We start from the raw sequence: 27,293 nt of genomic DNA on the forward strand, positions 1-27,293 counted from the left end.
AATTCTATTTTCGACGTTATACGTGCCACTTTCATTGTGGCCAACTACGAGTCGATACAGAATGCACGAAACCTGAAAGACACCCTAACGGATACATAGAGAGTAGTGTTTGTCTGCTGAATAATGGGAGTGCAAGGGTCTGTGTCGTCTATATGGCTGTATGTAGCACCATTAGTCTCCGGGGGGGGCGGGCGTAGCTCAGATGGTAGAGCGCTCGCTTAGTATGCGAGAGGAACTGGGATCAATACCCAGTGCTACCAGAATTTTTAACACACCTACATGCGCACCTTGCCATGCAAGTGGAATAATTCACAACCAGCAGATGTGTCTAGGAAGATACAAGCGAATGATTAGCATCCACAATTGACAAGCGTGCTGTTATTAGTGCGCAGGAAGCACCCTCCTCCCACGCCTACACTTAATTTAGAAACAGTACAAGTGTTCCCGTAAGATTCTCAAGCCTATGTCGGAAAGATCTGCCTTGCGCCGAGTTCACGTAAATCCCACTGCACATTCTTATTCATTGCGTTCAGTCAGCTGCTACTGGTGTTGCTAGTTGTGACTGCTGATAACAGATGCCGTAGCAATCAATTCATGGAGTGAGTTGTATGTTTTGCGATAGTCTGTCTCTGACAAGCAAGCACAGGTGACATAGGTGCGAACACAGGAAGTTTGCAGACCCTCGCTGCCTGCAGACACCGAGCAGCCACAGTAGGATGGCGGCCTAAGCCGTAGGCGAAATGTGCTCATTCGCTTTGGCGCGACGTCGAACTATAAATAATGCTGTCACTATCGTGAGCGTTGCGTGAGCGTCGTGGAAAGTCGGAAAAGTCGGCTGCGAGGGTGAGTGCCAAGTTTGGGGAGCGTTTCGTAGTATGCGCAGTGCAATGGAGACGCGGAAACTTATTGTGGCCCAGTGTTTTGCAGTTGGACGACAAGATTGGTACACAGTAGTAAAGAGCGAGGCACTGAGTTGGCATGAATAATGGAGTGCACAATGGGGCTCGAGATGTGTTTGTTACCTCAGGTGCTGTATGATTGTCGACCAGGAGTGAAAACGGAGCAATTTGTGACGGCTCTTTCAATTTAAGACGTTAAAAACAGACGGAATTTGCATTTGTAATACCAGAGCATCGAAACTACTTGGAACTTTTGTGTATATGAACGGGTCCGCGCCTTTGTACTCTGCTCCCTTCACCGCTACAAACCAACCAAGCATCGTGTCCGTGCGCATCTGAGTCGCAAAGAATGGGGAATAGCGCAGTTTGGTCGTGCATGGGGCGTAGCTCAGTTGGTAGAGCGTTCGCTTGGCATGTGAAAGGTCCAGGGTTCAAGCCGCGGCGCCTCCATTTTTTGTGGTCAGTGCATGGTAAGTGTTGGTCGCGGCGAACCTAAAGGCACGCAAGATGTTGCAAAGCCAGCGTCACAGACTGATATGATGTATACTGACGTAAGGAGAGCAAGATGTAAGTGTGGGGACCGGCTGTTATCGAGGTGTCATCGAGTGCAGATCTGTCTTAGGTATCGCGGCTTAACCTCATTGAAGTCTAGAGGGTCGACAACACGTTGGTCTTACTCAGAGCGGTGTCCGAATTCTATTTTCGACGTTATACGTGCCACTTTCATTGTGGCCAACTACGATTCGATACAGAATGCACGAAACCTGAAAGACACCCTAACGGATACATAGAGAGTAGTGTTTGTCTGCTGAATAATGGGAGTGCAAGGGTCTGTGTCGTCTATATGGCTGTATGTAGCACCATTAGTCTTCGGGTGGGCGGGCGTAGCTCAGATGGTAGAGCGCTCGCTTAGTATGCGAGAGGTACTGGGATCAATACCCAGTGCCTCCAGAACTTTTAACACACCTACATGCGCACCTTGCCATGCAAGAGGAATAATTCACAACCAGCAGATGTGTCTAGGAAGATACAAGCGAATGATTAGCATCCACAATTGACAAGCGTGCTGTTATTAGTGCGCAGGAAGCACCCTCCTCCCACGCCTACACTTAATTTAGAAACAGTACAAGTGTTCCCGTAAGATTCTCAAGCCTATGTCGGAAAGATCTGCCTTGCGCCGAGTTCACGTAAATCCCACTGCACATTCTTATTCATTGCGTGCAGTCAGCTGCTACTGGTGTTGCTAGTTGTGACTGCTGATAACAGATGCCGTAGCAATCAATTCATGGAGTGAGTTGTATGTTTTGCGATAGTCTGTCTCTGACAAGCAAGCACAGGTGACATAGGTGCGAACACAGGAAGTTTGCAGACCCTCGCTGCCTGCAGACACCGAGCAGCCACAGTAGGATGGCGGCCTAAGCCGTAGGCGAAATGTGCTCATTCGCTTTGGCGCGACGTCGAACTATAAATAATGCTGTCACTATCGTGAGCGTTGCGTGAGCGTCGTGGAAAGTCGGAAAAGTCGGCTGCGAGGGTGAGTGCCAAGTTTGGGGAGCGTTTCGTAGTATGCGCAGTGCAATGGAGACGCGGAAACTTATTGTGGCCCAGTGTTTTGCAGTTGGACGACAAGATTGGTACACAGTAGTAAAGAGCGAGGCACTGAGTTGGCATGAATAATGGAGTGCACAATGGGGCTCGAGATGTGTTTGTTACCTCAGGTGCTGTATGATTGTCGACCAGGAGTGAAAACGGAGCAATTTGTGACGGCTCTTTCAATTTAAGACGTTAAAAACAGACGGAATTTGCATTTGTAATACCAGAGCATCGAAACTACTTGGAACTTTTGTGTATATGAACGGGTCCGCGCCTTTGTACTCTGCTCCCTTCACCGCTACAAACCAACCAAGCATCGTGTCCGTGCGCATCTGAGTCGCAAAGAATGGGGAATAGCGCAGTTTGGTCGTGCATGGGGCGTAGCTCAGTTGGTAGAGCGTTCGCTTGGCATGTGAAAGGTCCAGGGTTCAAGCCGCGGCGCCTCCATTTTTTGTGGTCAGTGCAGGGTAAGTGTTGGTCGCGGCGAACCTAAAGGCACGCAAGATGTTGCAAAGCCAGCGTCACAGACTGATATGATGTATACTGACGTAAGGAGAGCAAGATGTAAGTGTGGGGACCGGCTGTTATCGAGGTGTCATCGAGTGCAGATCTGTCTTAGGTATCGCGGCTTAACCTCATTGAAGTCTAGAGGGTGGACAACACGTTGGTCTTACTCAGAGCGGTGTCCGAATTCTATTTTCGACGTTATACGTGCCACTTTCATTGTGGCCAACTACGATTCAATACAGAATGCACGAAACCTGAAAGACACCCTAACGGATACATAGAGAGTAGTGTTTGTCTGCTGAATAATGGGAGTGCAAGGGTCTGTGTCGTCTATATGGCTGTATGTAGCACCATTAGTCTTCGGGTGGGCGGGCGTAGCTCAGATGGACAGTGCGGCTCTCGCAGCCGAGCGAAGCGGACGTGCGGTGTGTGCTCTCCGCTGGCAGAGAGGGCCCGCGCGCCTTGTTTACTTTCTTCGGCCGGCACTAACGTGACGCCGTAGCGCTCCAAGACCATGGCAAACCAGTACAGAAGATCAACCTTGAAATTCACATTTCGGAACGACTTTACCCGACCAAAGGCGCTCGAAGTCGAACGTTTTTTAAAAGAGGAAGCCAAGATCCCGGCTGCCGACATTGTCGGCATTCACTTTTCGATCGTCAGTAGCACGGTCTATGTAAAGCTCATAAACGAAACTACTTGCGACAAGGTGCTTCGAGAGATGAAACAAGAACTCCGCTTCTGCCACGCAGATGGATATGTTGGCAACGTCGAGGTCGGCCATGCCGCAATGGGACTGCGGATTATACGCATCTTCGAACTTCCATTTGAACTCCCAGCGGCAGAAGTTGTAGCGGCGCTCCGCCCCTACGGCACGGTACACGAACACGTGGCTGAAAAATGGACCCAGTTTAAGACGTATCCAGTACTCAATGGAGTACGCCAAGTGCGCATAGATCTCCAACGACACGTGCCATCCTATCTACAGATAGGTGGATGCCGGGCCATAGTTATTTATGACGGCCAACCGAAGACGTGCTCCGGATGCGGTAAGGAAGGTCACCTTCGTTCCGAGTGCCTCCAGCGTCGGATCACACAACTCCCACCGAAGGACGTTGCACCACCAGCGGCGAAGACTATTCTACCCGTTACTTACGCGGCGGCGCTCACGACGTTCTCCACACAACAGACACGGCCGACCGCTTCAGTGGTACAAGAATCACTTTCCACGGACAAAGACCTGGATGATCCGCCGACCTGGCCAGTGGTGGAAAATAGCACTACGACTCTGGAGCTACCGAACGCGACAGACATTGACGCCAGTAAGATGGCAATTGATTCCCTTATTGTACCGACCGAAGCGTTTGTTCCGGCGGAGCATGAGTCAGTGCCGTCTTCTGACAATGAAGGCCACGTACGGAAACAGCGATCACCGAAACGCCGAAAGCGGCGTCGTCGGACCGTGTCGGAACACAGCGGTTCGCATTCGGCCGGGGAAGAACGACTGACCACTCAAGAAGCCAGCCGCGAATCTGAAGCTGTTTCCACTGACTCCAACCTTGCAGAACAGACAGAAAAACGTGCAGCTTTCGACCATCGGCCCATTGACAGAAACAGTGAGCAGCGGGGAGGTACCAGTGCAGGTAGCGAAGTCGCCCGGTCCCTTACTATCAAACATTCTGAGGCTATGGACCATGAACAGACATCCGCGCCCGCTTCATGGGCCGAGGACGTTGAGACACAAGATCACGACCCGCGGCCAGCTGAGGCGCCGCCGGATCATGCAGCATAAGCAGCACAAGGAGGACCGCGTTCGGCGGGGGGTGACATCACTTCCGATGTTCGCTTCTCTCCACCTTCACCATGGATAACCTCGCCGAAACAACTCGTTGCCAGGCTTACCGCCTGGCGACAATGAATATCAACAAGATCAGTTCTCCTGTCAAGATCCAACTTTTGAAAGAAACCATACGAGCCATGGGGGTTGACTTTGCTTTCCTACAAGAAGCGAAAACGACGGCACTCCCGCACTTTTACGGGTACACCACACATGTGACGCCCGGTAGCCCTGCAGATACCGGAGTGGCAATATTAGTGCGTGAAGGTATTGAAGTTACCGACGTCACGTTTCTTCCCTCCGCTCGAGGAATAGCATTTACGGCACTCAACACCCGATTCATTAATGTTTACGCGCCGTCGGGTACCACAAGACGTCACGACCGCGCCAGATTCTACTCCACAGATGTCGCTCCCCTTTTCCTAGGACGATACGACCACAGCGTCTTCGCCGGCGATTTTAATAGCGTACTTCACCCCAAGGACCAAATCCCACATTACACGCCTTGTCCGGAACTGGGTGCGATGATCCAAGAACTTCACTTGTGCGACACGTGGGAAAAAGTCCACCGTAACCGCTCTGGCCACACTCATCTTACCAGTCATTCGGCCAGCCGACTCGACCGCATATATGTGTCACAAGATCTCACACAAGGTGTGGTGGACGCTGAACTATGGCCTCAAGCCTATTCTGATCACAGTGCCTATATCTGCACTATACACCTACGCCCCCAACAAGTCTGGCGCAGCAATGGCTTTTGGAAGCTCAACATAACTCATCTCCAGGACCTGGATTGCCGTCGGCAAGTTGCAGCAACGTGGACTGACTGTGAACGCCGCCACCCTCGATACGCCTCGACCCTGGAGTGGTGGCTCCTCTGTGCCAAACCAGCAATCCGTAGGACACTTATGCAATATGGCAAGGACGTGACTGCGTGGCATCGACAGACCCTCGATTTTTACTACGCGACTCTCAGGGACCTCGACGCCTTACCCCCTTCCCCGGAGAGACAACATGATCAAAGCAGAATCAAGGCTCACATACTATCATTGACGAAGCGCCGACTAGAAGGTGCAGTCGTCCGCTCGCGACGGCACGACCGAACGTTTGCGGAGGAACCCACTATGCATCACGTTGTGGCGGATAAGCGCCGACAACGCCAACACTTAATCACACAACTCAGGACACACGACGGTCGCTTATGTACGACCCAAGCAACCATAGTAAAGGCGATGGAGGATCATTTTCGTCATCTTTACAAGGAAAGAATCGTCGATGACGAGGCCACTACTGAAATGTTACAGCAGGTAACACGTACTATCGACGAGGCTACCGTGAATGCACTAACAGAGGAAATCTCACTCGAAGAAGTCGAAAACGCCGTGGACAAAGGTGCGGCCAATAAGTCTCCTGGACCTGATGGATTGCCCATCGAATTCTACCGGACTTTCCGTGACATCATGATGCCTCGCTGGGTTATAATGTTCCGCGAACTTACGTCTCCAGACTGTGTTGTGCCGCCAGCGTTTGTAGAAGGACTTCTCATACCGGTACACAAGCCAGGTGGAGGGCTATCGATTAACGACTATCGGCCGCTTACAATGCTGAACGCCGATTACAAGATTTTCACCAGGATTATGGCGAGCCGTATTAAGACGACTTTGCCGATGATCCTCGCTCCTGAACAGACGTCGCAGGGGGGAGAAGCCAACATACACATGGCCACCGGTGACTGCAGGGATTTAATAGCAATCGCTTCTGCGTGCCGTCTGAGAGCGGCGATCGTCTCCGTAGATTTCAACCGCGCCTTTCATAGAGTGCACCACAACTTCCTCCTACGAGTGATGGACTGTATGGGATTCCCCCCGGGCCTCATCGACACCCTACGGCGTCTTTGGACCGCAGCCAGCTCACACGTCCAGGTCAATGGAAGGACGGTAGGACCAGTCCCCATTAAGAGGTCTCTACGACAGGGTTGTCCCCTTTCTACCTACCTTTATGCCATCGCACTCGAGCCACTCCTAGGGGGCCTTAACCACCGCCTATCTGGCATCACGCTGAGGGACGTCACCTTTCGCTATAGGACATACGCTGACGACCTGCTACTGCTGGTTCGTTCCAATGACGAAGTTCAAAGCGTACTAACCTGGATTGAGCGATACGGACAGGCCGCAGGCAGTCTTCTGAACATCAACAAGTCGGCGGCGTTGGATATTGGGCGAGGTCTCGGACCGGAAGCCCTCGCTCCCCTCCCACCAGTTTCTGATCTGTGATATTTGGGAATCACGTTCAAGAAAGATGTACGTAAAACAGCTGCAGCAAACTACCGACAGTTATTACAGATCATACGCGCAATGGTGCGACAGAACCTGCTCCGGGACTTGAACCAGCTACAACGTGTTGAATACCTGAACCTCTACGTGGCATCAAAACTCAATCACGTGGCACAAGTCCTCCCACTACCGCTTCAGATAGGTCGCCGGCTTCAAGCGGCCTTCAGTTACTACGTTTCCGCAGGTCATATCTTTAAAGTACGATACGACACTCTTACCCTCCCAGTGCACAAAGGAGGGCTGGGATTGGTCAACGTCAGGGCGAGAGCAGCTGCCCTTTACATGAGCAACATGAGGAAACGATGGAAAAGTCAATATACCTCTCTCACGGGTCGTTTACTACAGGTTCTGATGCCAGTCTCTAACGTCCCGCCGGTGTCGGTTGCGCACGTCGCACCACAGCTCTCCCATGTGTCGACCTTCATTCTTGATTACAGCTATGTCAGCTCGAACCTCTCCGCCATGCGTCCACCAAAGGCGAAAGATTTTTACACCAACCTTCTGCGTGCTGTTCCCCATAACTTGGTGGAAAACAAGTACCCTACGGTTCACTGGCCAAGAGTGTGGAAAACCATACACCACAACTTTCTGTCCTCCACGGTGCGTTCGAAGTGGTATCAGATCGCCAACAAAAAATATGCCACACTACAGCGACTTCACACTATTGGACTGGCAGACTCCCCTTATTGCCCAGATTGTCACCTTTTGGATACTGATGAACATCGTTTTACTTGCGCATCATCGTCCGGAGTTTGGCGACTAACACAGAAGATATTGGCTTGTTACCTCCGGGTCACACCTGATATGATTGACCCTCAGACCCTACTCTGTCCCGATGAAACTTACTTTCCGGCTGCAAAATATCATGCGCTTACATGGTTTAAAGGACTTACAGTCGCCTACATCTTTCGCGACGGAGAGAAAGAGCAGCTTGATTACTGGTGGTTCCTGCAAAATGCTCACAATGCCCTCGAACGCACACCGAAATACCGTACGCTCTTCGCAAATTATTTACGCAGCGTTTTCGTTAACCCCCCACTCAGCTGGGGAGTGCCGAGCTGCGGTTAATGTTCTGTGCCGCATCACACAAACGGCTGAACGTTCTGCCTTGTCAGCCATGAGCGAAGGAAGAGACAAGCTGCTGCAAGGATGCTGTTTTCCTTGAGGCACTAGCGAAGCTGAATGCCTCCGTTGCAGATGCCCTTCAAAGGCGCAATTGGAGATATCAGATAACGATGACGAGGCTCCAAGTGGAACCAGTTACATTATTGAAGAACCTTTTAGCTGGAATTACATCAGTGATTTATGTTTTTATTTCTGAATTACTCTTTTATGCCACCTTTGTTGTTGTAACACTTACTTGTAACACTTACTTACTAGAATTCACATGTAACAAAAAAAAAGTGGCAAAGGATAGCCCTAACCTTGATTTCCCATATTTCCCCTGATATATAGGCAGCTCTCTGGGGTGGGTTTACTCAGGAGCCAACGCCTGAAGTGGATCAGATTTTTTGTTATAGGATGAAAAGTGGCGGTGGCACTTAAGGTTTTTTTTTTTAAGTTCCATTTTCCTAAGGGGATTAAAAAAAAAAGGGTAGTGTCTAAAAAAAACAAAAAAAAAATAAATAAAAAAAATAAAAATAAAAAGATGGTAGAGCGCTCGCTTAGTATGCGAGAGGTACTGGGATCAATACCCAGTGCCTCCAGAACTTTTAACACACCTACATGCGCACCTTGCCATGCAAGAGGAATAATTCACAACCAGCAGATGTGTCTAGGAAGATACAAGCGAATGATTAGCATCCACAATTGACAAGCGTGCTGTTATTAGTGCGCAGGAAGCACCCTCCTCCCACGCCTACACTTAATTTAGAAACAGTACAAGTGTTCCCGTAAGATTCTCAAGCCTATGTCGGAAAGATCTTCCTTGCGCCGAGTTCACGTAAATCCCACTGCACATTCTTATTCATTGCGTGCAGTCAGCTGCTACTGGTGTTGCTAGTTGTGACTGCTGATAACAGATGCCGTAGCAATCAATTCATGGAGTGAGTTGTATGTTTTGCGATAGTCTGTCTCTGACAAGCAAGCACAGGTGACATAGGTGTGAACACAGGAAGTTTGCAGACCCTCGCTGCCTGCAGACACCGAGCAGCCACAGTAGGATGGCGGCCTAAGCCGTAGGCGAAATGTGCTCATTCGCTTTGGCGCGACGTCGAACTATAAATAATGCTGTCACTATCGTGAGCGTTGCGTGAGCGTCGTGGAAAGTCGGAAAAGTCGGCTGCGAGGGTGAGTGCCAAGTTTGGGGAGCGTTTCGTAGTATGCGCAGTGCAATGGAGACGCGGAAACTTATTGTGGCCCAGTGTTTTGCAGTTGGACGACAAGATTGGTACACAGTAGTAAAGAGCGAGGCACTGAGTTGGCATGAATAATGGAGTGCACAATGGGGCTCGAGATGTGTTTGTTACCTCAGGTGCTGTATGATTGTCGACCAGGAGTGAAAACGGAGCAATTTGTGACGGCTCTTTCAATTTAAGACGTTAAAAACAGACGGAATTTGCATTTGTAATACCAGAGCATCGAAACTACTTGGAACTTTTGTGTATATGAACGGGTCCGCGCCTTTGTACTCTGCTCCCTTCACCGCTACAAACCAACCAACCATCGTGTCCGTGCGCATCTGAGTCGCAAAGAATGGGGAATAGCGCAGTTTGGTCGTGCATGGGGCGTAGCTCAGTTGGTAGAGCGTTCGCTTGGCATGTGAAAGGTCCAGGGTTCAAGCCGCGGCGCCTCAATTTTTTGTGGTCAGTGCATGGTAAGTGTTGGTCGCGGCGAACCTAAAGGCACGCAAGATGTTGCAAAGCCAGCGTCACAGACTGATATGATGTATACTGACGTAAGGAGAGCAAGATGTAAGTGTGGGGACCGGCTGTTATCGAGGTGTCATCGAGTGCAGATCTGTCTTAGGTATCGCGGCTTAACCTCATTGAAGTCTAGAGGGTGGACAACACGTTGGTCTTACTCAGAGCGGTGTCCGAATTCTATTTTCGACGTTATACGTGCCACTTTCATTGTGGCCAACTACGATTCAATACAGAATGCACGAAACCTGAAAGACACCCTAACGGATACATAGAGAGTAGTGTTTGTCTGCTGAATAATGGGAGTGCAAGGGTCTGTGTCGTCTACATGGCTGTATGTAGCACCATTAGTCTTCGGGTGGGCGGGCGTAGCTCAGATGGTAGAGCGCTCGCTTAGTATGCGAGAGGTACTGGGATCAATACCCAGTGCCTCCAGAACTTTTAACACACCTACATGCGCACCTTGCCATGCAAGAGGAATAATTCACAACCAGCAGATGTGTCTAGGAAGATACAAGCGAATGATTAGCATCCACAATTGACAAGCGTGCTGTTATTAGTGCGCAGGAAGCACCCTCCTCCCACGCCTACACTTAATTTAGAAACAGTACAAGTGTTCCCGTAAGATTCTCAAGCCTATGTCGGAAAGATCTGCCTTGCGCCGAGTTCACGTAAATCCCACTGCACATTCTTATTCATTGCGTGCAGTCAGCTGCTACTGGTGTTGCTAGTTGTGACTGCTGATAACAGATGCCGTAGCAATCAATTCATGGAGTGAGTTGTATGTTTTGCGATAGTCTGTCTCTGACAAGCAAGCACAGGTGACATAGGTGCGAACACAGGAAGTTTGCAGACCCTCGCTGCCTGCAGACACCGAGCAGCCACAGTAGGATGGCGGCCTAAGCCGTAGGCGAAATGTGCTCATTCGCTTTGGCGCGACGTCGAACTATAAATAATGGTGTCACTAGCGTGAGCGTCGTAGAAAGTCGGAAAATTCGGCTGCGAGGGTGAGTGCCAAGTTTGGGGAACGTTTCGTAGTATGCGCATTGCAATGGAGACGCGGAAACTTGTTGTGGCCCAGTGTTTTGCAGTTGGATGACAAGATTGGTACACAGTAGTAAAGAGCGAGGCACTGAGTTGGCATGAATAATGGAGTGCACAATGGGGCTCGAGATGTGTTTGTTACCTCAGGTGCTGTATGATTGTCGACCAGGAGTGAAAACGGAGCAATTTGTGACGGCTCTTTCAATTTAAGACGTTAAAAACAGACGGAATTTGCATTTGTAATACCAGAGCATCGAAACTACTTGGAACTTTTGTGTATATGAACGGGTCCGCGCCTTTGTACTCTGCTCCCTTCACCGCTACAAACCAACCAAGCATCGTGTCCGTGCGCATCTGAGTCGCAAAGAATGGGGAATAGCGCAGTTTGGTCGTGCATGGGGCGTAGCTCAGTTGGTAGAGCGTTCGCTTGGCATGTGAAAGGTCCGGGGTTCAAGCCGCGGCGCCTCCATTTTTTGTGGTCAGTGCATGGTAAGTGTTGGTCGCGGCGAACCTAAAGGCACGCAAGATGTTGCAAAGCCAGCGTCACAGACTGATATGATGTATACTGACGTAAGGAGAGCAAGATGTAAGTGTGGGGACCGGCTGTTATCGAGGTGTCATCGAGTGCAGATCTGTCTTAGGTATCGCGGCTTAACCTCATTGAAGTCTAGAGGGTGGACAACACGTTGGTCTTACACAGAGCGGTGTCCGAATTCTATTTTCGACGTTATACGTGCCACTTTCATTGTGGCCAACTACGATTCAATACAGAATGCACGAAACCTGAAAGACACCCTAACGGATACATAGAGAGTAGTGTTTGTCTGCTGAATAATGGGAGTGCAAGGGTCTGTGTCGTCTATATGGCTGTATGTAGCACCATTAGTCTTCGGGTGGGCGGGCGTAGCTCAGATGGTAGAGCGCTCGCTTAGTATGCGAGAGGTACTGGGATCAATACCCAGTGCCTCCAGAACTTTTAACACACCTACATGCGCACCTTGCCATGCAAGAGGAATAATTCACAACCAGCAGATGTGTCTAGGAAGATACAAGCGAATGATTAGCATCCACAATTGACAAGCGTGCTGTTATTAGTGCGCAGGAAGCACCCTCCTCCCACGCCTACACTTAATTTAGAAACAGCACAAGTGTTCCCGTAAGATTCTCAAGCCTATGTCGGAAAGATCTGCCTTGCGCCGAGTTCACGTAAATCCCACTGCACATTCTTATTCATTGCGTGCAGTCAGCTGCTACTGGTGTTGCTAGTTGTGACTGCTGATAACAGATGCCGTAGCAATCAATTCATGGAGTGAGTTGTATGTTTTGCGATAGTCTGTCTCTGACAAGCAAGCACAGGTGACATAGGTGCGAACACAGGAAGTTGCAGACCCTCGCTGCCTGCAGACACCGAGCAGCCACAGTAGGATGGCGGCCTAAGCCGTAGGCGAAATGTGCTCATTCGCTTTGGCGCGACGTCGAACTATAAATAATGCTGTCACTAGCGTGAGCGTCGTAGAAAGTCGGAAAATTCGGCTGCGAGGGTGAGTGCCAAGTTTGGGGAACGTTTCGTAGTATGCGCAGTGCAATGGAGACGCGGAAACTTATTGTGGCCCAGTGTTTTGCAGTTGGACGACAAGATTGGTACACAGTAGTAAAGAGCGAGGCACTGAGTTGGCATGAATAATGGAGTGCACAATGGGGCTCGAGATGTGTTTGTTACCTCAGGTGCTGTATGATTGTCGACCAGGAGTGAAAACGGAGCAATTTGTGACGGCTCTTTCAATTTAAGACGTTAAAAACAGACGGAATTTGCATTTGTAATACCAGAGCATCGAAACTACTTGGAACTTTTGTGTATATGAACGGGTCCGCGCCTTTGTACTCTGCTCCCTTCACCGCTACAAACCAACCAAGCATCGTGTCCGTGCGCATCTGAGTCGCAAAGAATGGGGAATAGCGCAGTTTGGTCGTGCATGGGGCGTAGCTCAGTTGGTAGAGCGTTCGCTTGGCATGTGAAAGGTTCGGGGTTCAACCCGCGGCGCCTCCATTTTTTGTGGTCAGTGCATGGTAAGTGTTGGTCGCGGCGAACCTAAAGGCACGCAAGATGTTGCAAAGCCAGCGTCACAGACTGATATGATGTATACTGACGTAAGGAGAGCAAGATGTAAGTGTGGGGACCGGCTGTTATCGAGTTGTCATCGAGTGCAGATCTGTCTTAGGTATCGCGGCTTAACCTAATTGAAGTCTAGAGGGTGGACAACACGTTGGTCTTAATCAGAGCGGTGTCCGAATTCTATTTTCGACGTTATACGTGCCACTTTCATTGTGGCCAACTACGATTCAATACAGAATGCACGAAACCTGAAAGACACCCTAACGGATACATAGAGAGTAGTGTTTGTCTGCTGAATAATGGGAGTGCAAGGGTCTGTGTCGTCTATATGGCTGTATGTAGCACCATTAGTATTCGGGTGGGCGGGCGTAGCTCAGATGGTAGAGCGCTCGCTTAGTATGCGAGAGGTACTGGGATCAATACCCAGTGCCTCCAGAACTTTTAACACACCTACATGCGCACCTTGCCATGCAAGAGGAATAATTCACAACCAGCAGATGTGTCTAGGAAGATACAAGCGAATGATTAGCATCCACAATTGACAAGCGTGCTGTTATTAGTGCGCAGGAAGCACCCTCCTCCCACGCCTACACTTAATTTAGAAACAGTACAAGTGTTCCCGTAAGATTCTCAAGCCTATGTCGGAAAGATCTGCCTTGCGCCGAGTTCACGTAAATCCCACTGCACATTCTTATTCATTGCGTGCAGTCAGCTGCTACTGGTGTTGCTAGTTGTGACTGCTGATAACAGATGCCGTAGCAATCAATTCATGGAGTGAGTTGTATGTTTTGCGATAGTCTGTCTCTGACAAGCAAGCACAGGTGACATAGGTGCGAACACAGGAAGCTTGCAGACCCTCGCTGCCTGCAGACACCGAGCAGCCACAGTAGGATGGCGGCCTAAGCCGTAGGCGAAATGTGCTCATTCACTTTGGCGCGACGTCGAACTATAAATAATGCTGTCACTAGCGTGAGCGTCGTGGAAAGTCGGAAAAGTCGGCTGCGAGGGTGAGTGCCAAGTTTGGCTAGCGTTTCGTAGTATGCGCAGTGCAATGGAGACGCGGAAACTTATTGTGGCCCAGTGTTTTGCAGTTGGACGACAAGATTGGTACACAGTAGTAAAGAGCGAGGCACTGAGTTGGCATGAATAATGGAGTGCACAATGGGGCTCGAGATGTGTTTGTTACCTCAGGTGCTGTATGATTGTCGACCAGGAGTGAAAACGGAGCAATTAGTGACGGCTCTTTCAATTTAAGACGTTAAAAACAGACGGAATTTGCATTTGTAATACCAGAGCATCGAAACTACTTGGAACTTTTGTGTATATGAACGGGTCCGCGCCTTTGTACTCTGCTCCCTTCACCGCTACAAACCAACCAAGCATCGTGTCCGTGCGCATCTGAGTCGCAAAGAATGGGGAATAGCGCAGTTTGGTCGTGCATGGGGCGTAGCTCAGTTGGTAGAGCGTTCGCTTGGCATGTGAAGGGTCCAGGGTTCAAGCCGCGGCGCCTCCATTTTTTGTGGTCAGTGCATGGTAAGTGTTGGTCGCGGCGAACCTAAAGGCACGCAAGATGTTGCAAAGCCAGCGTCACAGACTGATATGATGTATACTGACGTAAGGAGAGCAAGATGTAAGTGTGGGGACCGGCTGTTATCGAGTTGTCATCGAGTGCAGATCTGTCTTAGGTATCGCGGCTTAACCTAATTGAAGTCTAGAGGGTGGACAACACGTTGGTCTTAATCAGAGCGGTGTCCGAATTCTATTTTCGACGTTATACGTGCCACTTTCATTGTGGCCAACTACGATTCAATACAGAATGCACGAAACCTGAAAGACACCCTAACGGATACATAGAGAGTAGTGTTTGTCTGCTGAATAATGGGAGTGCAAGGGTCTGTGTCGTCTATATGGCTGTATGTAGCACCATTAGTATTCGGGTGGGCGGGCGTAGCTCAGATGGTAGAGCGCTCGCTTAGTATGCGAGAGGTACTGGGATCAATACCCAGTGCCTCCAGAACTTTTAACACACCTACATGCGCACCTTGCCATGCAAGAGGAATAATTCACAACCAGCAGATGTGTCTAGGAAGATACAAGCGAATGATTAGCATCCACAATTGACAAGCGTGCTGTTATTAGTGCGCAGGAAGCACCCTCCTCCCACGCCTACACTTAATTTAGAAACAGTACAAGTGTTCCCGTAAGATTCTCAAGCCTATGTCGGAAAGATCTGCCTTGCGCCGAGTTCACGTAAATCCCACTGCACATTCTTATTCATTGCGTGCAGTCAGCTGCTACTGGTGTTGCTAGTTGTGACTGCTGATAACAGATGCCGTAGCAATCAATTCATGGAGTGAGTTGTATGTTTTGCGATAGTCTGTCTCTGACAAGCAAGCACAGGTGACATAGGTGCGAACACAGGAAGCTTGCAGACCCTCGCTGCCTGCAGACACCGAGCAGCCACAGTAGGATGGCGGCCTAAGCCGTAGGCGAAATGTGCTCATTCACTTTGGCGCGACGTCGAACTATAAATAATGCTGTCACTAGCGTGAGCGTCGTGGAAAGTCGGAAAAGTCGGCTGCGAGGGTGAGTGCCAAGTTTGGCTAGCGTTTCGTAGTATGCGCAGTGCAATGGAGACGCGGAAACTTATTGTGGCCCAGTGTTTTGCAGTTGGACGACAAGATTGGTACACAGTAGTAAAGAGCGAGGCACTGAGTTGGCATGAATAATGGAGTGCACAATGGGGCTCGAGATGTGTTTGTTACCTCAGGTGCTGTATGATTGTCGACCAGGAGTGAAAACGGAGCAATTTGTGACGGCTCTTTCAATTTAAGACGTTAAAAACAGACGGAATTTGCATTTGTAATACCAGAGCATCGAAACTACTTGGAACTTTTGTGTATATGAACGGGTCCGCGCCTTTGTACTCTGCTCCCTTCACCGCTACAAACCAACCAAGCATCGTGTCCGTGCGCATCTGAGTCGCAAAGAATGGGGAATAGCGCAGTTTGGTCGTGCATGGGGCGTAGCTCAGTTGGTAGAGCGTTCGCTTGGCATGTGAAGGGTCCAGGGTTCAAGCCGCGGCGCCTCCATTTTTTGTGGTCAGTGCATGGTAAGTGTTGGTCGCGGCGAACCTAAAGGCACGCAAGATGTTGCAAAGCCAGCGTCACAGACTGATATGATGTATACTGACGTAAGGAGAGCAAGATGTAAGTGTGGGGACCGGCTGTTATCGAGTTGTCATCGAGTGCAGATCTGTCTTAGGTATCGCGGCTTAACCTAATTGAAGTCTAGAGGGTGGACAACACGTTGGTCTTAATCAGAGCGGTGTCCGAATTCTATTTTCGACGTTATACGTGCCACTTTCATTGTGGCCAACTACGATTCAATACAGAATGCACGAAACCTGAAAGACACCCTAACGGATACATAGAGAGTAGTGTTTGTCTGCTGAATAATGGGAGTGCAAGGGTCTGTGTCGTCTATATGGCTGTATGTAGCACCATTAGTATTCGGGTGGGCGGGCGTAGCTCAGATGGTAGAGCGCTCGCTTAGTATGCGAGAGGTACTGGGATCAATACCCAGTGCCTCCAGAACTTTTAACACACCTACATGCGCACCTTGCCATGCAAGAGGAATAATTCACAACCAGCAGATGTGTCTAGGAAGATACAAGCGAATGATTAGCATCCACAATTGACAAGCGTGCTGTTATTAGTGCGCAGGAAGCACCCTCCTCCCACGCCTACACTTAATTTAGAAACAGTACAAGTGTTCCCGTAAGATTCTCAAGCCTATGTCGGAAAGATCTGCCTTGCGCCGAGTTCGCGTAAATCCCACTGCACATTCTTATTCATTGCGTGCAGTCAGCTGCTACTGGTGTTGCTAGTTGTGACTGCTGATAACAGATGCCGTAGCAATCAATTCATGGAGTGAGTTGTATGTTTTGCGATAGTCTGTCTCTGACAAGCAAGCACAGGTGACATAGGTGCGAACACAGGAAGCTTGCAGACCCTCGCTGCCTGCAGACACCGAGCAGCCACAGTAGGATGGCGGCCTAAGCCGTAGGCGAAATGTGCTCATTCGCTTTGGCGCGACGTCGAACTATAAATAATGCTGTCACTAGCGTGAGCGTCGTAGAAAGTCGGAAAATTCGGCTGCGAGGGTGAGTGCCAAGTTTGGGGAACGTTTCGTAGTATGCGCATTGCAATGGAGACGCGGAAACTTGTTGTGGCCCAGTGTTTTGCAGTTGGATGACAAGATTGGTACACAGTAGTAAAGAGCGAGGCACTGAGTTGGCATGAATAATGGAGTGCACAATGGGGCTCGAGATGTGTTTGTTACCTCAGGTGCTGTATGATTGTCGACCAGGAGTGAAAACGGAGCAATTTGTGACGGCTCTTTCAATTTAAGACGTTAAAAACAGACGGAATTTGCATTTGTAATACCAGAGCATCGAAACTACTTGGAACTTTTGTGTATATGAACGGGTCCGCGCCTTTGTACTCTGCTCCCTTCACCGCTACAAACCAACCAAGCATCGTGTCCGTGCGCATCTGAGTCGCAAAGAATGGGGAATAGCGCAGTTTGGTCGTGCATGGGGCGTAGCTCAGTTGGTAGAGCGTTCGCTTGGCATGTGAAAGGTCCGGGGTTCAAGCCGCGGCGCCTCCATTTTTTGTGGTCAGTGCATGGTAAGTGTTGGTCGCGGCGAACCTAAAGGCACGCAAGATGTTGCAAAGCCAGCGTCACAGACTGATATGATGTATACTGACGTAAGGAGAGCAAGATGTAAGTGTGGGGACAAGCTGTTATCGAGGTGTCATCGAGTGCAGATCCGTCTTAGGTATCGCGGCTTAACCTCATTGAAGTCTAGAGGGTGGACAACACGTTGGTCTTACTCAGAGCGGTGTCCGAATTCTATTTTCGACGTTATACGTGCCACTTTCATTGTGGCCAACTACGATTCAATACAGAATGCACGAAACCTGAAAGACACCCTAACGGATACATAGAGAGTAGTGTTTGTCTGCTGAATAATGGGAGTGCAAGGGTCTGTGTCGTATATATGGCTGTATGTAGCACCATTAGTCTTCGGGTGGGCGGGCGTAGCTCAGATGGTAGAGCGCTCGCTTAGTATGCGAGAGGTACTGGGATCAATACCCAGTGCCTCCAGAACTTTTAACACACCTACATGCGCACCTTGCCATGCAAGAGGAATAATTCACAACCAGCAGATGTGTCTAGGAAGATACAAGCGAATGATTAGCATCCACAATTGACAAGCGTGCTGTTATTAGTGCGCAGGAAGCACCCTCCTCCCACGCCTACACTTAATTTAGAAACAGTACAAGTGTTCCCGTAAGATTCTCAAGCCTATGTCGGAAAGATCTGCCTTGCGCCGAGTTCACGTAAATCCCACTGCACATTCTTATTCATTGCGTGCAGTCAGCTGCTACTGGTGTTGCTAGTTGTGACTGCTGATAACAGATGCCGTAGCAATCAATTCATGGAGTGAGTTGTATGTTTTGCGATAGTCTGTCTCTGACAAGCAAGCACAGGTGACATAGGTGCGAACACAGGAAGTTTGCAGACCCTCGCTGCCTGCAGACACCGAGCAGCCACAGTAGGATGGCGGCCTAAGCCGTAGGCGAAATGTGCTCATTCACTTTGGCGCGACGTCGAACTATAAATAATGCTGTCACTAGCGTGAGCGTCGTGGAAAGTCGGAAAAGTCGGCTGCGAGGGTGAGTGCCAAGTTTGGGGAGCGTTTCGTAGTATGCGCAGTGCAATGGAGACGCGGAAACTTATTGTGGCCCAGTGTTTTGCAGTTGGACGACAAGATTGGTACACAGTAGTAAAGAGCGAGGCACTGAGTTGGCATGAATAATGGAGTGCACAATGGGGCTCGAGATGTGTTTGTTACCTCAGGTGCTGTATGATTGTCGACCAGGAGTGAAAACGGAGCAATTTGTGACGGCTCTTTCAATTTAAGACGTTAAAAACAGTCGGAATTTGCATTTGTAATACCAGAGCATCGAAACTACTTGGAACTTTTGTGTATATGAACGGGTCCGCGCCTTTGTACTCTGCTCCCTTCACCGCTACAAACCAACCAAGCATCGTGTCCGTGCGCATCTGAGTCGCAAAGAATGGGGAATAGCGCAGTTTGGTCGTGCATGGGGCGTAGCTCAGTTGGTAGAGCGTTCGCTTGGCATGTGAAAGGTCCGGGGTTCAAGCCGCGGCGCCTCCATTTTTTGTGGTCAGTGCATGGTAAGTGTTGGTCGCGGCGAACCTAAAGGCACGCAAGATGTTGCAAAGCCAGCGTCGCAGACTGATATGATGTATACTGACGTAAGGAGAGCAAGATGTAAGTGTGGGGACCGGCTGTTATCGAGGTGTCATCGAGTGCAGATCTGTCTTAGGTATCGCGGCTTAACCTCATTGAAGTCTAGAGGGTGGACAACACGTTGGTCTTACTCAGAGCGGTGTCCGAATTCTATTTTCGACGTTATACGTGCCACTTTCATTGTGGCCAACTACGATTCAATACAGAATGCACGAAACCTGAAAGACACCCTAACGGATACATAGAGAGTAGTGTTTGTCTGCTGAATAATGGGAGTGCAAGGGTCTGTGTCGTCTATATGGCTGTATGTAGCACCATTACTCTTCGGGTGGGCGGGCGTAGCTCAGATGGTAGAGCGCTCGCTTAGTATGCGAGAGGTACTGGGATCAATACCCAGTGCCTCCAGAACTTTTAACACACCTACATGCGCACCTTGCCATGCAAGAGGAATAATTCACAACCAGCAGATGTGTCTAGGAAGATACAAGCGAATGATTAGCATCCACAATTGACAAGCGTGCTGTTATTAGTGCGCAGGAAGCACCCTCCTCCCACGCCTACACTTAATTTAGAAACAGTACAAGTGTTCCCGTAAGATTCTCAAGCCTATGTCGGAAAGATCTGCCTTGCGCCGAGTTCACGTAAATCCCACTGCACATTCTTATTCATTGCGTGCAGTCAGCTGCTACTGGTGTTGCTAGTTGTGACTGCTGATAACAGATGCCGTAGCAATCAATTCATGGAGTGAGTTGTATGTTTTGCGATAGTCTGTCTCTGACAAGCAAGCACAGGTGACATAGGTGCGAACACAGGAAGCTTGCAGACCCTCGCTGCCTGCAGACACCGAGCAGCCACAGTAGGATGGCGGCCTAAGCCGTAGGCGAAATGTGCTCATTCGCTTTGGCGCGACGTCGAACTATAAATAATGCTGTCACTAGCGTGAGCGTCGTAGAAAGTCGGAAAATTCGGCTGCGAGGGTGAGTGCCAAGTTTGGGGAACGTTTCGTAGTATGCGCATTGCAATGGAGACGCGGAAACTTGTTGTGGCCCAGTGTTTTGCAGTTGGATGACAAGATTGGTACACAGTAGTAAAGAGCGAGGCACTGAGTTGGCATGAATAATGGAATGCACAATGGGGCTCGAGATGTGTTTGTTACCTCAGGTGCTGTATGATTGTCGACCAGGAGTGAAAACGGAGCAATTTGTGACGGCTCTTTCAATTTAAGACGTTAAAAACAGACGGAATTTGCATTTGTAATACCAGAGCATCGAAACTACTTGGAACTTTTGTGTATATGAACGGGTCCGCGCCTTTGTACTCTGCTCCCTTCACCGCTACAAACCAACCAAGCATCGTGTCCGTGCGCATCTGAGTCGCAAAGAATGGGGAATAGCGCAGTTTGGTCGTGCATGGGGCGTAGCTCAGTTGGTAGAGCGTTCGCTTGGCATGTGAAAGGTCCGGGGTTCAAGCCGCGGCGCCTCCATTTTTTGTGGTCAGTGCATGGTAAGTGTTGGTCGCGGCGAACCTAAAGGCACGCAAGATGTTGCAAAGCCAGCGTCACAGACTGATATGATGTATACTGACGTAAGGAGAGCAAGATGTAAGTGTGGGGACCGGCTGTTATCGAGGTGTCATCGAGTGCAGATCTGTCTTAGGTATCGCGGCTTAACCTCATTGAAGTCTAGAGGGTGGACAACACGTTGGTCTTACTCAGAGCGGTGTCCGAATTCTATTTTCGACGTTATACATGCCACTTTCATTGTGGCCAACTACGATTCAATACAGAATGCACGAAACCTGAAAGACACCCTAACGGATACATAGAGAGTAGTGTTTGTCTGCTGAATAATGGGAGTGCAAGGGTCTGTGTCGTCTATATGGCTGTATGTAGCACCATTAGTCTTCGGGTGGGCGGGCGTAGCTCAGATGGTAGAGCGCTCGCTTAGTATGCGAGAGTTACTGGGATCAATACCCAGTGCCTCCAGAACTTTTAACACACCTACATGCGCACCTTGCCATGCAAGAGGAATAATTCACAACCAGCAGATGTGTCTAGGAAGATACAAGCGAATGATTAGCATCCACAATTGACAAGCGTGCTGTTATTAGTGCGCAGGAAGCACCCTCCTCCCACGCCTACACTTAATTTAGAAACAGTACAAGTGTTCCCGTAAGATTCTCAAGCCTATGTCGGAAAGATCTGCCTTGCGCCGAGTTCACGTAAATCCCACTGCACATTCTTATTCATTGCGTGCAGTCAGCTGCTACTGGTGTTGCTAGTTGTGACTGCTGATAACAGATGCCGTAGCAATCAATTCATGGAGTGAGTTGTATGTTTTGCGATAGTCTGTCTCTGACAAGCAAGCACAGGTGACATAGGTGCGAACACAGGAAGTTTGCAGACCCTCGCTGCCTGCAGACACCGAGCAGCCACAGTAGGATGGCGGCCTAAGCCGTAGGCGAAATGTGCTCATTCACTTTGGCGCGACGTCGAACTATAAATAATGCTGTCACTAGCGTGAGCGTCGTGGAAAGTCGGAAAAGTCGGCTGCGAGGGTGAGTGCCAAGTTTGGGGAGCGTTTCGTAGTATGCGCAGTGCAATGGAGACGCGGAAACTTATTGTGGCCCAGTGTTTTGCAGTTGGACGACAAGATTGGTACACAGTAGTAAAGAGCGAGGCACTGAGTTGGCATGAATAATGGAGTGCACAATGGGGCTCGAGATGTGTTTGTTACCTCAGGTGCTGTATGATTGTCGACCAGGAGTGAAAACGGAGCAATTTGTGACGGTTCTTTCAATTTAAGACGTTAAAAACAGACGGAATTTGCATTTGTAATACCAGAGCATCGAAACTACTTGGAACTTTTGTGTATATGAACGGGTCCGCGCCTTTGTACTCTGCTCCCTTCACCGCTACAAACCAACCAAGCATCGTGTCCGTGCGCATCTGAGTCGCAAAGAATGGGGAATAGCGCAGTTTGGTCGTGCATGGGGCGTAGCTCAGTTGGTAGAGCGTTCGCTTGGCATGTGAAAGGTCCAGGGTTCAAGCCGCGGCGCCTCCATTTTTTGTGGTCAGTGCATGGTAAGTGTTGGTCGCGGCGAACCTAAAGGCACGCAATATGTTGCAAAGCCAGCGTCACAGACTGATATGATGTATACTGACGTAAGGAGAGCAAGATGTAAGTGTGGGGACCGGCTGTTATCGAGGTGTCATCGAGTGCAGATCTGTCTTAGGTATCGCGGCTTAACCTCATTGAAGTCTAGAGGGTGGACAACACGTTGGTCTTACTCAGAGCGGTGTCCGAATTCTATTTTCGACGTTATACGTGCCACTTTCATTGTGGCCAACTACGATTCAATACAGAATGCACGAAACCTGAAAGACACCCTAACGGATACATAGAGAGTAGTGTTTGTCTGCTGAATAATGGGAGTGCAAGGGTCTGTGTCGTCTATATGGCTGTATGTAGCACCATTAGTCTTCGGGTGGGCGGGCGTCTCTCAGATGGTAGAGCGCTCGCTTAGTATGCGAGAGGTACTGGGATCAATACCCAGTGCCTCCAGAACTTTTAACACACCTACATGCGCACCTTGCCATGCAAGAGGAATAATTCACAACCAGCAGATGTGTCTAGGAAGATACAAGCGAATGATTAGCATCCACAATTGACAAGCGTGCTGTTATTAGTGCGCAGGAAGCACCCTCCTCCCACGCCTACACTTAATTTAGAAACAGTACAAGTGTTCCCGTAAGATTCTCAAGCCTATGTCGGAAAGATCTGCCTTGCGCCGAGTTCACGTAAATCGCACTGCACATTCTTATTCATTGCGTGCAGTCAGCTGCTACTGGTGTTGCTAGTTGTGACTGCTGATAACAGATGCCGTAGCAATCAATTCATGGAGTGAGTTGTATGTTTTGCGATAGTCTGTCTCTGACAAGCAAGCACAGGTGACATAGGTGCGAACACAGGAAGCTTGCAGACCCTCGCTGCCTGCAGACACCGAGCAGCCACAGTAGGAGGGCGGCCTAAGCCGTAGGCGAAATGTACTCATTCGCTTTGGCGCGACGTCGAACTATAAATAATGCTGTCACTAGCGTGAGCGTCGTAGAAAGTCGGAAAATTCGGCTGCGAGGATGAGTGCCAAGTTTGGGGAACGTTTCGTAGTATGCGCATTGCAATGGAGACGCGGAAACTTGTTGTGGCCCAGTGTTTTGCAGTTGGATGACAAGATTGGTACACAGTAGTAAAGAGCGAGGCACTGAGTTGGCATGAATAATGGAGTGCACAATGGGGCTCGAGATGTGTTTGTTACCTTAGGTGCTGTATGATTGTCGACCAGGAGTGAAAACGGAGCAATTTGTGACGGCTCTTTCAATTTAAGACGTTAAAAACAGACGGAATTTGCATTTGTAATACCAGAGCATCGAAACTACTTGGAACTTTTGTGTATATGAACGGGTCCGCGAGTTTGTACTCTGCTCCCTTCACCGCTACAAACCAACCAAGCATCGTGTCCGTGCGCATCTGAGTCGCAAAGAATGGGGAATAGCGCAGTTTGGTCGTGCATGGGGCGTAGCTCAGTTGGTAGAGCGTTCGCTTGGCATGCGAAAGGTCCAGGGTTCAAGCCGCGGCGCCTCCATTTTTTGTGGTCAGTGCATGGTAAGTGTTGGTCGCGGCGAACCTAAAGGCACGCAAGATGTTGCAAAGCCAGCGTCACAGACTGATATGATGTATACTGACGTAAGGAGAGCAAGATGTAAGTGTGGGGACCGGCTGTTATCGAGGTGTCATCGAGTGCAGATCTGTCTTAGGTATCGCGGCTTAACCTCATTGAAGTCTAGAGGGTGGACAACACGTTGGTCTTACTCAGAGCGGTGTCCGAATTCTATTTTCGACGTTATACGTGCCACTTTCATTGTGGCCAACTACGATTCAATACAGAATGCACGAAACCTGAAAGACACCCTAACGGATACATAGAGAGTAGTGTTTGTCTGCTGAATAATGGGAGTGCAAGGGTCTGTGTCGTCTATATGGCTGTATGTAGCACCATTAGTCTTCGGGTGGGCGGGCGTAGCTCAGATGGTAGAGCGCTCGCTTAGTATGCGGGAGGTACTGGGATCAATACCCAGTGCCTCCAGAACTTTTAACACACCTACATGCGCACCTTGCCATGCAAGAGGAATAATTCACAACCAGCAGATGTGTCTAGGAAGATACAAGCGAATGATTAGCATCCACAATTGACAAGCGTGCTGTTATTAGTGCGCAGGAAGCACCCTCCTCCCACGCCTACACTTAATTTAGAAACAGTACAAGTGTTCCCGTAAGATTCTCAAGCCTATGTCGGAAAGATCTGCCTTGCGCCGAGTTCACGTAAATCCCACTGCACATTCTTATTCATTGCGTGCAGTCAGCTGCTACTGGTGTTGCTAGTTGTGACTGCTGATAACAGATGCCGTAGCAATCAATTCATGGAGTGAGTTGTATGTTTTGCGATAGTCTGTCTCTGACAAGCAAGCACAGGTGACATAGGTGCGAACACAGGAAGTTTGCAGACCCTCGCTGCCTGCAGACACCGAGCAGCCACAGTAGGATGGCGGCCTAAGCCGTAGGCGAAATGTGCTCATTCACTTTGGCGCGACGTCGAACTATAAATAATGGTGTCACTAGCGTGAGCGTCGTGGAAAGTCGGAAAAGTCGGCTGCGAGGGTGAGTGCCAAGTTTGGGGAGCGTTTCGTAGTATGCGCAGTGCAATGGAGACGCGGAAACTTATTGTGGCCCAGTGTTTTGCAGTTGGACGACAAGATTGGTACACAGTAGTAAAGAGCGAGGCACTGAGTTGGCATGAATAATGGAGTGCACAATGGGGCTCGAGATGTGTTTGTTACCTCAGGTGCTGTATGATTGTCGACCAGGAGTGAAAACGGAGCAATTTGTGACGGCTCTTTCAATTTAAGACGTTAAAAACAGACGGAATTTGCATTTGTAATACCAGAGCATCGAAACTACTTGGAACTTTTGTGTATATGAACGGGTCCGCGCCTTTGTACTCTGCTCCCTTCACCGCTACAAACCAACCAAGCATCGTGTCCGTGCGCATCTGAGTCGCAAAGAATGGGGAATAGCGCAGTTTGGTCGTGCATGGGGCGTAGCTCAGTTGGTAGAGCGTTCGCTTGGCATGTGAAAGGTCCAGGGTTCAAGCCGCGGCGCCTCCATTTTTTGTGGTCAGTGCATGGTAAGTGTTGGTCGCGGCGAACCTAAAGGCACGCAAGATGTTGCAAAGCCAGCGTCACAGACTGATATGATGTATACTGACGTAAGGAGAGCAAGATGTAAGTGTGGGGACCGGCTGTTATCGAGGTGTCATCGAGTGCAGATCTGTCTTAGGTATCGCGGCTTAACCTCATTGAAGTCTAGAGGGTGGACAAGACGTTGGTCTTACTCAGAGCGGTGTCCGAATTCTATTTTCGACGTTATACGTGCCACTTTCATTGTGGCCAACTACGATTCAATACAGAATGCACGAAACCTGAAAGACACCCTAACGGATACATAGAGAGCAGTGTTTGTCTGCTGAATAATGGGAGTGCAAGGGTCTGTGTCGTCTATATGGCTGTATGTAGCACCATTAGTTTTCGAGTGGGCGGGCGTAGCTCAGATGGTAGAGCGCTCGCTTAGTATGCGAGAGGTACTGGGATCAATACCCAGTGCCTCCAGAACTTTTAACACACCTACATGCGCACCTTGCCATGCAAGAGGAATAATTCACAACCAGCAGATGTGTCTAGGAAGATACAAGCGAGTGATTAGCATCCACAATTGACAAGCGTGCTGTTATTAGTGCGCAGGAAGCACCCTCCTCCCACGCCTACACTTAATTTAGAAACAGTACAAGTGTTCCCGTAAGATTCTCAAGCCTATGTCGGAAAGATCTGCCTTGCGCCGAGTTCACGTAAATCCCACTGCACATTCTTATTCATTGCGTGCAGTCAGCTGCTACTGGTGTTGCTAGTTGTGACTGCTGATAACAGATGCCGTAGCAATCAATTCATGGAGTGAGTTGTATGTTTTGCGATAGTCTGTCTCTGACAAGCAAGCACAGGTGACATAAGTGCGAACACAGGAAGCTTGCAGACCCTCGCTGCCTGCAGACACCGAGCAGCCACAGTAGGATGGCGGCCTAAGCCGTAGGCGAAATGTGCTCATTCGCTTTGGCGCGACGTCGAACTATAAATAATGCTGTCACTAGCGTGAGCGTTGCGTGAGCGTCGTAGAAAGTCGGAAAATTCGGCTGCGAGGGTGAGTGCCAAGTTTGGGGAACGTTTCGTAGTATGCGCATTGCAATGGAGACGCGGAAACTTGTTGTGGCCCAGTGTTTTGCAGTTGGATGACAAGATTGGTACACAGTAGTAAAGAGCGAGGCACTGAGTTGGCATGAATAATGGAGTGCACAATGGGGCTCGAGATGTGTTTGTTACCTCAGGTGCTGTATGATTGTCGACCAGGAGTGAAAACGGAGCAATTTGTGACGGCTCTTTCAATTTAAGACGTTAAAAACAGACGGAATTTGCATTTGTAATACCAGAGCATCGAAACTACTTGGAACTTTTGTGTATATGAACGGGTCCGCGCCTTTGTACTCTGCTCCCTTCACCGCTACAAACCAACCAAGCATCGTGTCCGTGCGCATCTGAGTCGCAAAGAATGGGGAATAGCGCAGTTTGGTCGTGCATGGGGCGTAGCTCAGTTGGTAGA

The 27,293-nt window shown here is 49.5% G+C and overlaps 1 non-coding gene across 1 annotated transcript; it reads left to right on the top strand.

Annotated features, from left to right (window-relative positions):
• The first annotated feature begins 9,891 nt into the window (after window positions 1-9,891).
• Window positions 9,892-9,964, top strand: Trnaa-ggc (transfer RNA alanine (anticodon GGC)). Its single transcript has one exon. It is a non-coding gene; the product is annotated as a tRNA-Ala (tRNA).
• Window positions 9,965-27,293: the final 17,329 nt, after the last annotated feature.

This window comes from Schistocerca gregaria, chromosome 10 (genome assembly GCF_023897955.1).
Source record: "Schistocerca gregaria isolate iqSchGreg1 chromosome 10, iqSchGreg1.2, whole genome shotgun sequence".
Taxonomy (NCBI): Eukaryota; Metazoa; Arthropoda; class Insecta; order Orthoptera; family Acrididae; genus Schistocerca; species Schistocerca gregaria.